This window comes from Leptosomus discolor, unplaced genomic scaffold, assembly GCF_034619465.1.
Source record: "Leptosomus discolor isolate bLepDis1 unplaced genomic scaffold, bLepDis1.hap2 HAP2_SCAFFOLD_31, whole genome shotgun sequence".
NCBI lineage: Eukaryota > Metazoa > Chordata > Aves > Leptosomiformes > Leptosomidae > Leptosomus > Leptosomus discolor.
This window is the reverse complement of record NW_028237959.1, coordinates 268,941-284,169: the sequence shown is the minus strand read 5'-3', so window position 1 is coordinate 284,169 and position 15,229 is coordinate 268,941.

The following is a 15,229-nucleotide window of genomic DNA, read 5'->3' as shown; positions in this document are numbered from 1 at the left end:
CAGTCGTGACTCCCTGTTGGTTTTCTAATTTTCCTTTTATTTTAAATCTAAATCTTTTAGCGTTATGTTAGTTCACCACCACCCGGGAATTCTTTTAGTACCTACGTTTAAACGTAGCCGTTATTGAACGATTCCTTTTTTTATTTCTCTTTATCTAAAAATCTAAAGCTTCGATTACTCTTTTGGTTCTAAGCAGGAGTCACTGTTGCCTCCCAGCTTGCTTACAGCGGTGTGATCGTTTAAGCGTTAGAGCCTCCCAATTAGTTTCCAGTTCAATTGGTTTAGCAGTGGTTATGTTTAAATGGAGCTGTTAACGACTCCCAATTAGTTTTCTGTCTTTATCACTTCAAGAGGGTCTATAAACTATTCATTTTTTGAATTGCAGTACGGACCGGGAATCATTACTGCCTGGTTCATTAAGTAACATCTGCCACTAAATTTAGTCATTACTCAACCCTAGGTAATATTTCTTCTCTTTAGGCGCGCTCTAATATTTTGTGACTTTACCACGAAGTGGATTAACTAGGACGCGTGATTTTTTTCTTTTCCTGTTAGAGTTGTTTCGCTACAGCTATTACTTCCAGTTAGTGCTCTGTTGTTGACATTCTGCTGCTTGCCCTTTGATTACATCAATGGGGAGTAAGTACTGTCTGCAAAGCGGGAAGCAATAGCTAGAGCGGACGACGGGCAGTATTTGCTCCCAAAGACTATTCTGGTTACTGTGACGGACATTTTTATTTTAAACGTTTTGACGTAAACGAGCGGTAAAAATTAAACTAATAGAAACTGACCACTTTGGAATTCCCCAGGAAAAACCACCGGAGCGCCTCGACGCGACCGGAGCCAGGACGCCTGCCGCGGTCCACTTGGGACGCTCGACAGTTTTGCACTCCGTCTCCAAAGCTTGAAGCTCCGCGGAGCGCAACCTCCCCGAGCGGCGACTCGGCCTGTAGCCACCGCCCGCTCTTCTCTCCGGCTCCGCCACCCGTTTTTCCAGAGCAGCCCAAAATCCCGGGGAAGCGAACCCGCGCACAGCAGATACGCCGCGACACCAAACCTCCGGCTGTCCAGCTGCGCCGCCCCCGACCGTCGCTGCTGCGCCAACGGGAGCCTCCGGCCGACGCAGTGCCGAGCGCCCGCGACCCCGTCGGCCGCCGGCTCTGCCAGCGGCGCGGTCCGGCGAAATCCGCGACGCTGCCGAGTCTGCGGCGAGTCCGGGGCGTGTTTTTTTAGCGAAGGAAAAGGCCATTGCAAGTCTCAAGTCCGACCTGCAAGGAAAAAGAAAGCCCGCGTAACAAGGCTAGACCCGTTCCTGTCTGTTGCAGAACTTGTACCAGCGCTACATTCTGGACGGGACCGAATGACAAAGCCGAATGACAGCCTGCAAGAATCCTCCTCTCAGAGCTCTCTGGTTGCAAAGGGAATATTGTAGATCACCAGCAGTTGTAAGACACTGAGACTCCTACTTTTCTCCATCTGCCTCCCTCAACAGAAATAAGTCCCAAAGGACAGAAAACCCCAGGATAGGGTTGAAACCAAACCGAACCCAAACCAAAAACCAAAACCAAGGAAAAACCATCGGGGAAAAGAACCCCACAGCATCAGGAACTGTACCAAGCACCTTAAGTAACACTGAAGCGACTCGAACCAAAACAAGTGACAAGGAAAGTGACAGGAAAGACAAATGAGTCCACACAGAGCAACGCCCGTGTCCTTCTGAGAGGACTAGGCAGGTGAGAGAAGGCCCTTTGAAGGCCCGTGGTTCTGAGAAGGCCACTTGTCACGCAGATTGATTCTGGTGCCTGGATGGGAAATGGAGGGGACTGAGGGGCACACGAAGGGGAGGGAGGAACTCGGACAGCTTACGGAGATGCCTGCGGTGCAAAGCCAGGCTGCAGGATGGCTCGGCGTCGGTGCCATCGACCCCCCCCAAAAGATGCTGTGACCCCACTTGGGGACGACAACCTCTGGCCCCGGCGCCCCCGGGGCCGGGCAGAGGCAGCAGCGCTCGGCGTAGCTGGTGGCAGGGGGCCCGACGGGGGGGGAACGCGTCCCGGCAGGGCCTGGCCAGGCCCAGGAGCACATCTGGTCCTCGCTGAGGGGCTGGAGCCGATGGGGGCCTGAGGAGTACAGGGGTGGCCTGGTGTCCCCGGCCGCAGCTCTTCCCTGCCGCAGCCGCCTGCGCTCCTGTCCGCGCCCGAAGCCCCATGCCCGCAGAGGCAGCTGGGTCTGGAGCTGCCAGCGCCAGCAGCCCCAGAGCAGAATGAGCTCCCTGAGCAGAGGCCGAGGCTCATATACCCCAGGCCCCGCCCCCGGGCAAGTGGTGGGGATGGGACACAAGGGGGGGGGCGGGGCCGGGGGGGGGGGGGGGGGCAGCAAGGCACGCCAACAGGAGGGTGGGGCATGGGGCAAAAAAGTCACGCCCAGGGGGGGCGGTGCTGGGGTGGGGTGCAGAATAACAAAGGCAAACCCGGGAAGGGGAGGGGGTGGGGGCCGGGCAGGGCACAGCCACTGTCGGCGAGGCCATGGGGGGGGCGGTGCTGGGGCGAGGTACAAAGCAGCAAGGCACTCCCACGGGGGGAGCGGTGCCGGGGCGGGGCGCGGGGAAGCAGGGCACGCCCACGGGGGGGGGGGCGGTGCCGGGGCAGAAAAGGCACACCCGGGGGGGGGGTCGGGGGGGGGGGCAAGCAGGGCACGCCTACAGTGGCCAGTGCCGAAGAACAGCAGCAAGGCACGCTCACGGCGGGGGGGAGGCGCCGGGTGGATTTGGGGCCAGGCACACCCACCCTTAGCAAGGCCACCGAGTTGGGGGTGGCATGGGAAAAACCCCACCTGAAGGCGGAGACAGGGGTATGGGGGGGCATAGACAGGTGCAGACGTGGTGCGCATCCTCACGGCTGCTCGATAGTCTCACCTTCAAGTCCTAGGAAGGGAAATGCGGTCACAAACACTCCTCACGAAAAACAAGTTGCCATCCTGCAGGAAGTTCAGAATTCCGGGAAAATCCAGTGCACCTAGAACAAAACAGCACCAAAACTATCAGTTAAAAAAAAGGCTGTGTGTTTTAAAACCCTCCTGTCACCCCTGAACACCCCCTAGGAAACTGCTGACATAAAAACAAGAAAAAAAAAAAGCCCAAGCTTCATCCCAGGGCACTTTCTACTGTGGGTGCTGCTGGACCCTGCCTAGTCCCAGAGTTCTTGCCTCGCACGTAAGAAGGAGCTTCCTGGGAGAGTTCAGGGCTCATCTACCCCAGGCCCCAACCACCACCCTTCCCAAAATCATAGGCAACTGGGTAAACTGAGACACGGAGAGAGGGGACCTAGAAATGCCAGTTTCACAAGCAATGAGGAAGAATGAAATCAGAGCTGGTGGGGTGCCAGAAAGGAAACGACATAGAAAGGAAAGGTAGAAGGTGACACTTTACAGGGCAATGCTAGCAAAAGAGCAAAAAGCTTTGGGGAACCAGACAGCCTGAAAGGCAGACAGAGGCAGGGACAGGCAAGGAGGCAGGCAGAGATCCAGAGAACCGGGGCAGGGATGGCCCTGGACACACACGAGGGGACACGTGGCTCCTGGTGACAACGGCAGACCTTCACCACCCCGAGGCTTTTCTCTCTGTCTCTGCCCCTTCCTCCTCCACAGTGCCAGCTGCCTGACCTTAGGAGCAGGCGGTGGGTGACTCAATGCACTTCTCTCACGAGGTTTCCTGGACATGCAGCAGCTCACACGTGTGCAGCCAACAGAGGCGCCAAGGTCCTGGTGCTGTGTTATGGTGGCATTCTCTGTTGTGGATGGGTGGGAGGGATCCTTCCTTGCCACAGGGACCAGCTGGAGACAGTTGCCTGTGGAAGCCCCTTGGTTTGACTCCTCAGCCAGCTCCTGCAGGCAGGCATGCCCAGGCAGCCCCCTTCATAGCCCAAAGTAGGGCCAGCCCCATCATTAGCCTCAGTGGCCACACCTGCCCCAGCTGGAGCCCATCAGGAACAGGGGCCTGGGCAAAGCCCCACAGCACATGGCCCCCTCCCCGGCACCTGCCCACAGCCACGAGCTCTGCACCCAGGGGCTTGAATATCATCCAGGGGCACAGAGGAGGCAGGAAAAGTTTACTCACCTCTGCCCAGAACAAATCCTGGCACTGAGCTGGCTACAAGGCTCGGTGTGCAAACACAGCAAACGCAGCAGGAGAGAAGGGAAAAAGCAGGAGGAAGGTAGAGAAGAGGTGGGGGACAGGCAGCCAGTAAACGGGATGCTGCAAACAGGAGAGGGACAGGGAGCAGGACAGTAGCATAGAGAGAGGAGTACTGGGACACTGAGCAAAAAACCCAGGGAGAGATGGAGGAATACATAAGAGCGAGGAGGAGCAGGAGAGAGAGGCCAAAGGGACCAGCAGGACCACAAAGCAGGGACAAGACAAGGGACAGCGGAATATTGTAAAGCAATAGGGGAAAAGAAACAGAGGCAAGAACTAACACATAGGGTCAGGAAGACAAAAAGAGGGAGCCTTACAAAGACAATGTAAAAAGTGACACCATTTCCACCCCCATCTTGACTTCCACATTTTCCCTGACTTCGCACCCCATCTCAGCCTCCACTTTCTTCCAGCCCTGCCTCTCCCCCTGGCTTGAGGGGAAGCCCCAGTGCAATCAGGAAGGTGTTAGGCTGTCCATCAGGCTCCCACAGCAAAGGGGCCAGGACAGAAAGCCATTGCTGGCCCTCCCCATCCCTGGGCAGCCCTTTCCCAGGCAGCAGAAGGAGCGGCAGGCAGGGCAGCAGAGGTGGACCGGGACACACACAGGAGAACGTGTGACTCACCCCAGCTCCTGGCACCAGCTCAGATCTTCAGCACCCCAACACTTTTCTCTCAACTCCCCTCCACTGCCAGGCTGGCCAGCGGCTCACACACACAGCCGATGCAGGCACCAAGCTGCCAGCAACGTGTGCTGGTGGTCTGCTCCATCATGGACAGCTCAGGGGGATCCTTCCTTACCACAGGGACCAGCCATTCCATTCTGGAGGTACCTCCAGCTACCTCCTCAGCCAGTTCCCCTTTATCAGCTCCCTCAGGCAGCCCCTTTATAGCCCACAGGAGGGCCGGCCCTGTTATTAGCCCCACTGGCCACACCTGGAGCCCATCAGGAACAGGGGCCACAGGCAAGAACAAGCACCCAGGGACAAGGAGCTCTGAAGAGGGAGATGTAGGAAGAAAATGTAAAAAGCGATACTGCTTTTCCACTCTCCCACCCACCCCTGCCCTTGGGAAAGCCTGATGGAAACCATGAGACTTCAGGGTGTCCCTGCTGGGTGCCCCTCATTCCCCCTGATATCTACTGGTGATGGCATTTTGGGCCCAAGGAAGTGCCAGAGCGAAGTTTGGAATGCAAACAGTTTGTTTAAAACAGTTTGCATCTGGAGCAGCACTTCTTGTAGCGGTGGGGGCAAGGCAGGTGCATGGAGCAGGGACAAGGGGGGGGGGACACAAAACATGGTAATGGGAGGCAGGTGCAAGGCACACCCATGGTGGGGGGGCGGGGGGGGGGGGAGGAAGGCAGGTGCACAGGGGGAGGATAGGGTGTGAGCTATGCACACCCATAAAGTGGGTACAAAAATCTGTCAGGGATAACCTGATTGAGGAAGATGAAGTTGACCTTGACAGCATTCCAGTATACCCTTGAAAAGACAGAAGAAGTGGATGAAGAATGTTGTAAACAAGTTTGAGGAAGTTATAAGAGATTGAGCAAGAAGAGACTGAGCAAGTAATACCACAGAGCAGAAACTTGGCAAGAGAACAGTAGGTACAGTGAGAAATACAGTAGGAGCTCCAGCCAATCATTATGTGAATGGAGGTGAATGGACAAAGCTATTGAGCGAATCATTTTAGCAGCCTTAGTGCATGAACAGGTGGACAGATAAGAAAGGTTATAAAAGGGTACGCTTTTTCTGCTGCACCATCTCAGCCATCTTGGTTTTTGCAACTTAATAAAGACTGCCTTCTTACATATACTCTTGTCGTTGTCCATCCCTACCATGAAAAAAAGCAGGCAAGGCAGGCCCATGGGAGGCAGGGACATGACAAGTAGGGCCAGGCACACACACGGGAGTCAAGGCCACAAAGATCGGGGTGGCATGGGAAAAACCCCACCTGAAGGCAGAGACAGGGGTATGGGGGGGCATAGACAGGTGCAGATGTGGTGCACATCCTCATGCTACTCGATAATCTCACCTTCAGTCCTAGGAAAGGAAATGGGATCACAAACCCTTGTCACAAAAAACAAGTTGCCATCCTGCAGGAAGTTCAGAATTCCAGGAAAATCCAGTGCACCTATGTCTTGGTTTGAAAGACAGGTGTCTGTGGAGGAAGGCAGGAGCCTCCCTTGAAATGGAAAGTGCAACCCCCTTCCCTCCAAATTATTATAATTTTGAAATTAACGGGCGTTCAGGCAAAGATATGGGGAATAGGAATAACAGTTCTTTACTAATATATATATATATATATATATATATATATATATATATAACACAAGGCAGGGAAAAAACAAACAACCCACTGGTTTACACTGACAGAGTCAGGAATACAACCTGACACCCTGTTAGGGTGGCAGTAGCAGTCCGATAAGATGCTGGCTGCAGTCCTCCTGAAGCGATGGATGTAGTTCTGTGGAAGCAGCAATCAGGTAAAAGAGTCTGGTCTTCCTCCGAAGGTCCAGTGGTAGGTAGGTAGCTCTTGTCCTCTGGAACTCCAGTGGGGGGAAAAGCTCCTCTGGGAATCCACTGGAAGAAGGCTGCTAGGGTGTTCAAAATCTCTGTTTTTATTTGGCATGGACTGCTTGGCTCCTTCCCCCCCGCCCCCCCCCCCCCCCCCCCCCCCCCCCCCCCGGGCGGAGCATCTCACAATGGGATGGGGAGTCGTGAGGCAGTTCCTTGATGGGCCATTAACAGGAGATAGTCCAGGAGCGAGTTATCGATGAGTCAGGCGATAAGGCATTGTTGTGCCCAGTAACAGGAGATAGTCCGGGGGGGGGGGGAGGCAGAGAGCACCGCCCCACCTGGTCTCAACAGCTCCTGAAGATGGTAATAGAATATTTTTTTCTTTTGGCACATTTTGCACTGTAACCCAGGACAACCTAGAACAAAACCACAGCAAAACTGTCAGTTAAAAAAGCTGTGTGTTTTAGAACCCTCTCATCACCCCTTAACACTCCGTATGAAACTGCTGACAAATAATAAAAAAAAAAAGCCCAAGCTGCATCCCAGGGCTCTCTCTACTGTGGGTGCTGCTGGACCTTGCCCAATCCCACAGCTCTCACCTCGCACAGAAGGAGCTCCCTGGGCAGAGCCCGGGACTCATCTACCCCAGGCCCCGCCCACTGCCTTTCCAAACATCCCCAGGGGAAGGGGCCGCCGCGGGGCACAAAGGTGAGAGCGTCCGGTGCGTAGCCCACTCACTGTAGGCGGTAGCAGGAGAGAGCGCGGCAGCGCGCACCCGGAGCTGCAGTACCGTCTTTTGGTCACAGGGTGGCAGCAGGGTGCGCGGCAGCGCCGCCGGGGCTGCATAACCGCTTTTTGGTCATAGGGTGGCAGCAGGGAGCGCGGAAAGCTCCGCTGGGCCTGCAGTACCGACTTTCGGTCACAGGGTGGCAGCAGGGAGCGCGGCAGCGCCTTCGGGGCTGCAGTACTGCTTTTCGGTCACAGGGTGGCAGCAGGGAGCGCGGCAGCGCCTTCGGGGCTGCAGTACTGCTTTTCGGTCACAGGGTGGCAGCAGGGAGCGCGGCAGCGCCTTCGGGGCTGCAGTACTGCTCTTCGGTCACAGGGTGGCAGCATGGAGCGCGGCAGCGCCTTCGGGACTGCAGTACTGCTTTTCGGTCACAGGGTGGCAGCAGGGAGCGCGGCAGCGCCTTCGGGGCTGCAGTACTGCTTTTCGGTCACAGGGTGGCAGCAGGGAGCGCGGCAGCGCCTTCGGGACTGCAGTACTGCTTTTCGGTCACAGGGTGGCAGCAGAGAGCGCCACAAATCGGTGTCACCGCACACGCGCGTGTACCACGCCCCAGTACCCAACCCTAGTCAAATCGTGGTAGCAGAGCGCGCCGCGGGCGGCCGCCAGCGCGCATGCGCGTACCCCGGCCTGCAGTACCGCACACCCCCCACGCGCAGGCAGCACAAAGCGCCGTTTCACGCAGCACCCCCCGTGCGGTCACAGCGGCGCAGCAGCACCTGCGTCTTTCTCTGACACTGGGGGTACAGGGGGACCCGGAGAGGGGTGGGGGATGACCGACACCAACGGCTCTCCCCGGCATAACCCACAGACGAGCACTCACCTGCCACAGCCCACGAGACAGAATCCATGCTCGATGCCTGCCCCCCGCCAGATCATCGACGCCGGCTGCCGCACAGCAGAGGGGTGGCAGGGCGTCCGCCAAAGGACGGTGCCATGGCTCTTGCTCGCACTCGGCTCTGCCACGTTCCCCGTCTCGGACCACGCCCGGACGGGCTCCCCAGAGCAACAACTGCCCCTTTCCCCACCGGACAGCCGTGGCAGAAAGCTTGGACAGAGACAGAGCTGGCCCCGCGGGGCGAGAGTGCTGAGCCACCGGCAGGCAAACCTGGGGGGGGGGGGGCGAGCTGCTGCGCAGCACCGGACACTCACAGCAAGACATCGGGAAACAAAAGGCCCCAGCCATAGTTCAGCACATTAGAAGAACAACACAGAAGCAAGGAGAGGAATTCAATAGAACGAGGGACAGGAGAGCAGTCGAACTGAAGGAGACCAGCCCGAAATACAGACACATCCTCTACAAACCAGAGTGATTTGAATACTTAACACTCCATAGAAAGACAAACAGATACGATTTCCAACCCCTTCTTAGCAGAAAAGCAACTGCTCTTGCTCATGTTTGATGCCCTTCCTTAGAGCGCTGCTGCAGAACAAGGCTGTACACCCCCATCTAGATCTATGCTTACACCTGTCTCCAAAATACACAGTTGTTATTTGACTCTGCTCCTGCCCCACCTTGTTCTATCATGTCACATGATTAGAAACCAAGTACTTCAGAGCGCTCTGTCAAAACACAGGGAAGAAACTCAGTAACATGCAGCTGCCTCTGGCTTGGAAAGAGTTAGAGAAACCCCTGACCGCTTAAGTACACCTCATACATTACATGCTGTACTGATTCGGCAGCGAGTTTAAACCGCGTTAGTCATTCTGCCAATTATACAATTTTAACTTTCTCTAGAGTTTCATATATGACAGGAAAAGATCAGTGAAATAATAGATCCCCCACATGGTTTTACTCATTAAAAAGAAAAAAAAAAAAAAAGAAATTCAAATCCCCAGGGCTGCAACAGGTAAGGCCACCGAACAGGACTGGCAGATGCACTAAGGCTTCTGGCTGTACCAAAGCACGCAGAGGAACATTTTTTAATCGTATCTCGACCGTTGCAACCAAGAATGTAAAGACCAGCGACGCCATCCACTTTTGGAACACTTGCTGTGCTTCAGTCTTTGGAAACAAATTGACTTTGCTGTTGTTTTGTTTTTCAAAAGAGGGCAAAAAGTCTCACTGCTCATGACTTCTACAGCCAAGCACACAGAGTCCGACAGGCAGTTCGTACAACGCAATTTCTTTGAAGGAGAAAGATTTCCATTCCAGGAAAATCCCTTTTCCAACTGAAATCAAAGTTACGCACTGCAGGACAACGGTCCCTGGTCCCTCAGCTTCGCTTCCAGAGGGCTGGGGATCCGCGTCCATCCTCAGCAGAAACCACATCAACTAACCTGATTACTCCTGCAGTTGCCACGTTCCTCCTCATCGCCTACAGAAAAAAAAAAAAAAAAACCACACACACCGCTGACAGTGGTAGCTGTCACACGGGTCACTACAGACCTCCTCGAAACACCCTCCTCCTCAAAAGGAACGTGGTCTTCCGCTCAACTGCTCCGCACCGATTCCCGTGTTGGACGCTGCAGCTGTCATCGCTTGCGGCCCCCCTAAGGTAGCAACAGACAGAGAAATACCGTCACGCTTGGGAGAAATCACCAGCCCCACGCTCCTCCTTGCTGCTCCTTAGCTCACCACCTCAAAAGCTCACCCAACTCCAAAGGCAGCCGCGTAACACCTGCACAAACGCACAGAAACGCTTGACCGAGCTGCCGCAGGATGCTCCGCTCTTGGACGCCGGCCCGGCTGACAACCGCCTCGCCTCCTCAGGCCGCTGGTCGGCGCGCAGCTTCGCCCCTCCGAGGCTACGTGCGTGACCTGCGAAAGCCAAAACAAAAGGCACGTGCTGAGATACCGCCCGAAACCACAGCCTGCCCGTGCCCATTCCCCTCTCCTCCTCCTCTACCTCGGCCGCCCACCCACCCTACCTCTGCCAGCTGCCGCGTTGAGGCTCCGGTACCACCTGTAAAACACAACCCATAAGGGATGCTTATAAACTTCACAAACGACACAACGCCTGAAAAGTAACTTCTCTGCTGCAGCCCACCAGTCCCAGCTCACCTCGCCCCAGCCACCCGCAGTGCCGATACCCTGCTTCGCTCGCTACTTCGTGCCTTTGGAATACAACAAACCTACCAAGACCTGTCAGCTGCTCACACAGCCATCGGCCGCATCTGCCCGCTGACACTGCGTGCCAACCCACCTTCTTATGGCCGCTCCCCCGCCCCTCCTCTAACCCTTTGGTGCACGGCTCGTCTCACTGCATCTGAAAACGGCATCGAACGAGTCACCCGGCTGCGGAGCAACAGCTTAACGGTTCCGGAGATCTCCTTTCCATGTAGGAATACCCTCTAGACTCCAACAACAGCCAGCCAGCCATCACAGAAAACCAAAGCCAAAGCAACACCTGGCCCTACGCGTACGACCCTTAGCACCTTCCACCCCGGAAGTCAAATGCCACGGCCCCTGACGAAAAGATACGGCCGCGGCCGCAACCGCAACGGTGGACGCGCGAGAAGCCGGGCCCCAAGACCCAACATCCACAGGACGCGGAGAAGTCGTCGTCCCAGAAGAGGGCTCCGTGAGAACAGACCGCTCGACAGCGGATACCCCAGCGCATCCTGGACCACTCGTCACCTTCTCGGACACGAGACGTGCTGGACAGATCTGTGTGTGGAGCTTCTCGCGCGAGACGGGGAGCGCTCGGTCGGCGGTACCCCGGTGAGTCGAGGAGCACGAGACCCTCGGTGCGGCTACCGATGCGCCCGCCTACCGCAAAAGAATAAACCTCCGGAGCATTGAGACCTCATTAATGTGCAGTATAGCGCACACGGAACAAGCACCACCGACCGCCTCCTTACCACTGAACCCCTCAAGGAATCACAGCGGCGGTCAGCTGACGGAAAAACCACGGCGGCTGAAAGATCTAACACAGGCACCTTACAACCACAGAAACCGGTGCTAAACACACAACAGGTGAAAAACTACACGGAAACGTAACTGCTGTGACCGGCACTACGACACGTCTCATCAGGCGCGTCATGAAAAAGTCAGAAACGGAGTCATGGGAAGGCTCGCGTGCCCGGGCCTACGACAGAAGACAGACCCTGGCTGGAGACTGTTACCAGCGCAAAGAACGCAGACCCTCTTCTCTGAGAAGTTCTGGGGAAGATGCCTTCTCGAGAAACTCTCAAGCTCCGTATACAGGCGAGTACAAGATGCTCACCCTAACCCTCGCTGGACAATTTCACCATCAGTCCTATTAAGAGAGAAAAAAGAGCATAGATCAAGACATCAGCAACTTACACAGCACACAGTAAAAACGGTGGGGAAAAAAAACAAGGTTCCATCTCCCATAGTCAGGAATTCCAGAAAAATGCAATGCATCTAAAATTTAAAAAAAAAAAATGGCAGGCTATTAAACCATTTTGCCACCCCCAAACCCTCAGCGGAAAACCGCCAGCCTGAAACAACAAAAACAACTGCATAAAAGGGTACTTCCTACTATGCCTACAGCCGAACCTCGGCCGGTCTCGAAACTCTTCCCTCACACCGACGCCTCCGCTTCTTGCCGTGAGCAAACCCCCGACGCCCGCGCAGCCCAGCCAGCTCCAAGAGCTGCCGCCAGCGACCAGACCAGCGGAGCGCCCGCACCGCAGCAGCCCCGGAGCAGAACGGGCTCCCTGTGCAGAGGCCAGGGCTCGTACACCCGGGGCCCTGCTCACCACCCTTCCTGCAATCCCCTGGGAAAGGGGCTGGGGCGACCCCCAGCAGACACAAGGGCGGCCGGAGGAGCAGCGGGGAGTTTCCTCACCTGCCTCCGTGTCACGGGGTACAAAGCACTGAGCAAAGACAGCGACCCGTACCGCAAAGGCCGACACCTGCTCTTCTACTGCAGGTATCTGCGGCACCAGCAACGTGACCGGGCAGGGAATTAAACTAACGGAACCGCTTTAACTGGGAGAATAAGGACACAAACCTGAGCCAGGTGCAGTCAGCAACATCCCCGGGGAGGAACCGGCAACCAAGTCCTCAGTGCTGCCCCTGGGAGACACAAAGAACGGCCAACTGTTGTCCACAGCGACGGCCACCCCTTTCCCCAGGCAGGAACCCCTCCTTCTGCAGGAGCTCCTGGAGACGCCCCCTCCTGCCCCAGACCATTGCCAACGGCACCCGTGCTTATGGGGCAATAAAGCACGTTCGCGGGTCAGCTTGCTGCTGCGAGGGCAGGGTCTGGGGTGGTCAGGGGCTACGGGACAGGTGCTGGAGCTGTGGGCAGCTGCATGGGGCGCGCAGGCCGGAGCACTTTTCCAGGGGGTGGGAAGGCCTCCAGGTGCCCGGAGGCAGCCATCTGCCCCTCTTCCTCCTTCCTCTCCACCAGCTCACAAAACCCCTGCGAGCTGCCCTGACGGGGCCCGACGTCTGCTGTCGGCACTCTCGGGCAGGCGTGCCCTAGCAGCACCATCCCCTGGGGCTGCGGCCCCATGACACAGAGCGGCCATCGCCATCAGCCTCGCTGGCTCCCTCCGGGGCTCCTCCGGCACCAGCCCGCAGCTGCAGCCATGGCCCCTTACCCCCGCTGTGTACCTGCTCCCCTGGACTCTCTGACCGCTGCTCAGCAAGTACAAAGGAGACAGAGCGAGGGTTTATTTGCAAACCCATCTAAGTGCGAGGAACACGCCTGCTCTGGGGCTCAGAGCCCGTCCACTCACCCTTCCCTGGGACCGCTCGGCAGTCCACGCTGGGGCAGCAGGTACGGAGAACGAAAACACAGCCATGGGGAGCTGGGCAGAGGAACAGAAAGAGAAAAATAAGGTGAGGGAGAGGAACTGAGGAGCAGAGAAAGAGAGGTACCGGGAAAAGAACAGAGAGGGGGAGACACAGATAAAGAAAGGACACAGAGTCCTGGTCTGTGGAAGGAAAACGGGGTCAGGGAGCCAGGCGGGTGAAAAGAGCACGCCCACCAGCCCTGTGCCCAGGGGGCAGCAGCGGCCTTTCCTCACGGGGAAGTGGCAGCGGGCACGGCGGCCCCATCCCACAGGCCCTGCAGCATCGCGCGGCCGTTACTGGCGGCGCCCGCCGGCAGGACAGCCTGCTGCTCGCCGGATGCAGCGCTGAGCATGGTGCCCGAGCCGGACGCCCGCAGGCAGCCATGCGGCCCTGGCAACGAGCCCACAGCTCGTGCGGCGGCTGTGGCGAGGGCTGGGCCGTGCCGCAGGAGCGGGGGGCCATCACTCGACCCCCGCAGCGCAGCACCTCCTCCCCTGGGCTCCCTCACAGCCCCTCGCCTGCTGTGAAGGGACTGCAAACGCAGCTGGGAGGGCAAAGGAGACTGCGAACGTTTCTTCAGTCACGCAGGTAGCGGATGCAGCGAGAGCGCCTGAGGCAGGGAACAGGATGGCGAGAGAAAGACAGGGACAGGGAGCCCGACAGGTGGAGAAAGAAGCAGCAGGGAGAGAAGAAGAGAGGCAGCAGATAGAGGGAGAAGGGAGCAGGGCAGAGACCGACAAAGGAGGACGGAGACGCAGGACAAAACTGGGACAGGCAGCACGACAGAGAGGAAGGAAAGAAGAACAGGGGCAGGAAGCTGGACCGAGACACATGGAGAAAGACAACAAAGAACAGGGCAGAGAGGGAGGATGAAACAACAGGGACAGGGAGCCAAGACAGCCAACGATGGAGGGAAGGGGCGGGGGTGGGGGGAACAACAACACGGTACAAACCACAGAGCTACACACTACAGGTGGAAGAATTAAAAAATAGAGCCGGGGAGCCAGGAAAAAAAAAAAAAAAAGCTGGAGAGCAAAAAGTATAGCGATTCATACAAAAAGGGAGGGAATATTAAAATAGCGTCATCAGGGAGCCAGAGAAAGCGAGACGGAGAAAGGACAAAAGCAACAGGCTACAGGGCAGAGAGGGAGGAACTCATGAGCAGCAACAGAGCTCCGGCCAGAGAGAGACAGAAAAAAGTACAAGACTGCAGGGGCTGCAGGGCAGAGAAGGAAGAATTGACCAACAGGGACAGAGGACCAGACAGAGCGTGATCGAGAACAGAAAAAAACAGCAGCGGGCTACAGGGAAGAGGAATTCAAGAGCAGGGACTGGGAGCTGGACAAAGAGACAGAAAAAAAAAAAAACAAACCACGAAACAGTGATGGGCTATGAGACAAATAAGGAGGAAAGAAAAAACAGCAGCAGGGAGCCAGACAGAAGAGACTGAGAAACACAGACAAATAGCTTGGGGCTATGGGACAGAGAATGTGGAATGAAAAGGCAGAGAGAGGGAGCCAGACAGAGAGCAGGGGGAAAATCCAGACAGGCTACGGAGGGGCAGAAGAAGGAATTAAAATCTGGGGACAGAGAGCTGAACAGAGAGGGATGGCGACAGCAGGGAATAGCAGCGGGTGCAGGAGTAAGAGGGAGAAAATAATCGATAGGGACAGGGAGCTGGATACAGAGGGTCAGAGAAAGGTGAAAATAGGGGTAGGGTAGAGGGCAGAGAGTAAGAATTAAAAAATGGGGGCACTGAGACACAGAGATGGAGAAAAGAAAAAAGCAACAGGCTACACAGCAAAGGAGGAGGAATTAAAAAACACGGACAGGAAGTGCGAAAGTGAGAAGGGGCTGGGGGGGGGGGGGTGGGCCGGGGACTCCAGGACACACGACTCCTGACAGGCAACAGGACAGAGAGGGAGGAATTAAAAGGGAGGGACTGGGAGCTGGGAGAGGGGGAGAAAGAAAAAGAATCACGGCACACTACAGGGCTGAGAAGGAAGAAACTGAACAACAGGGAC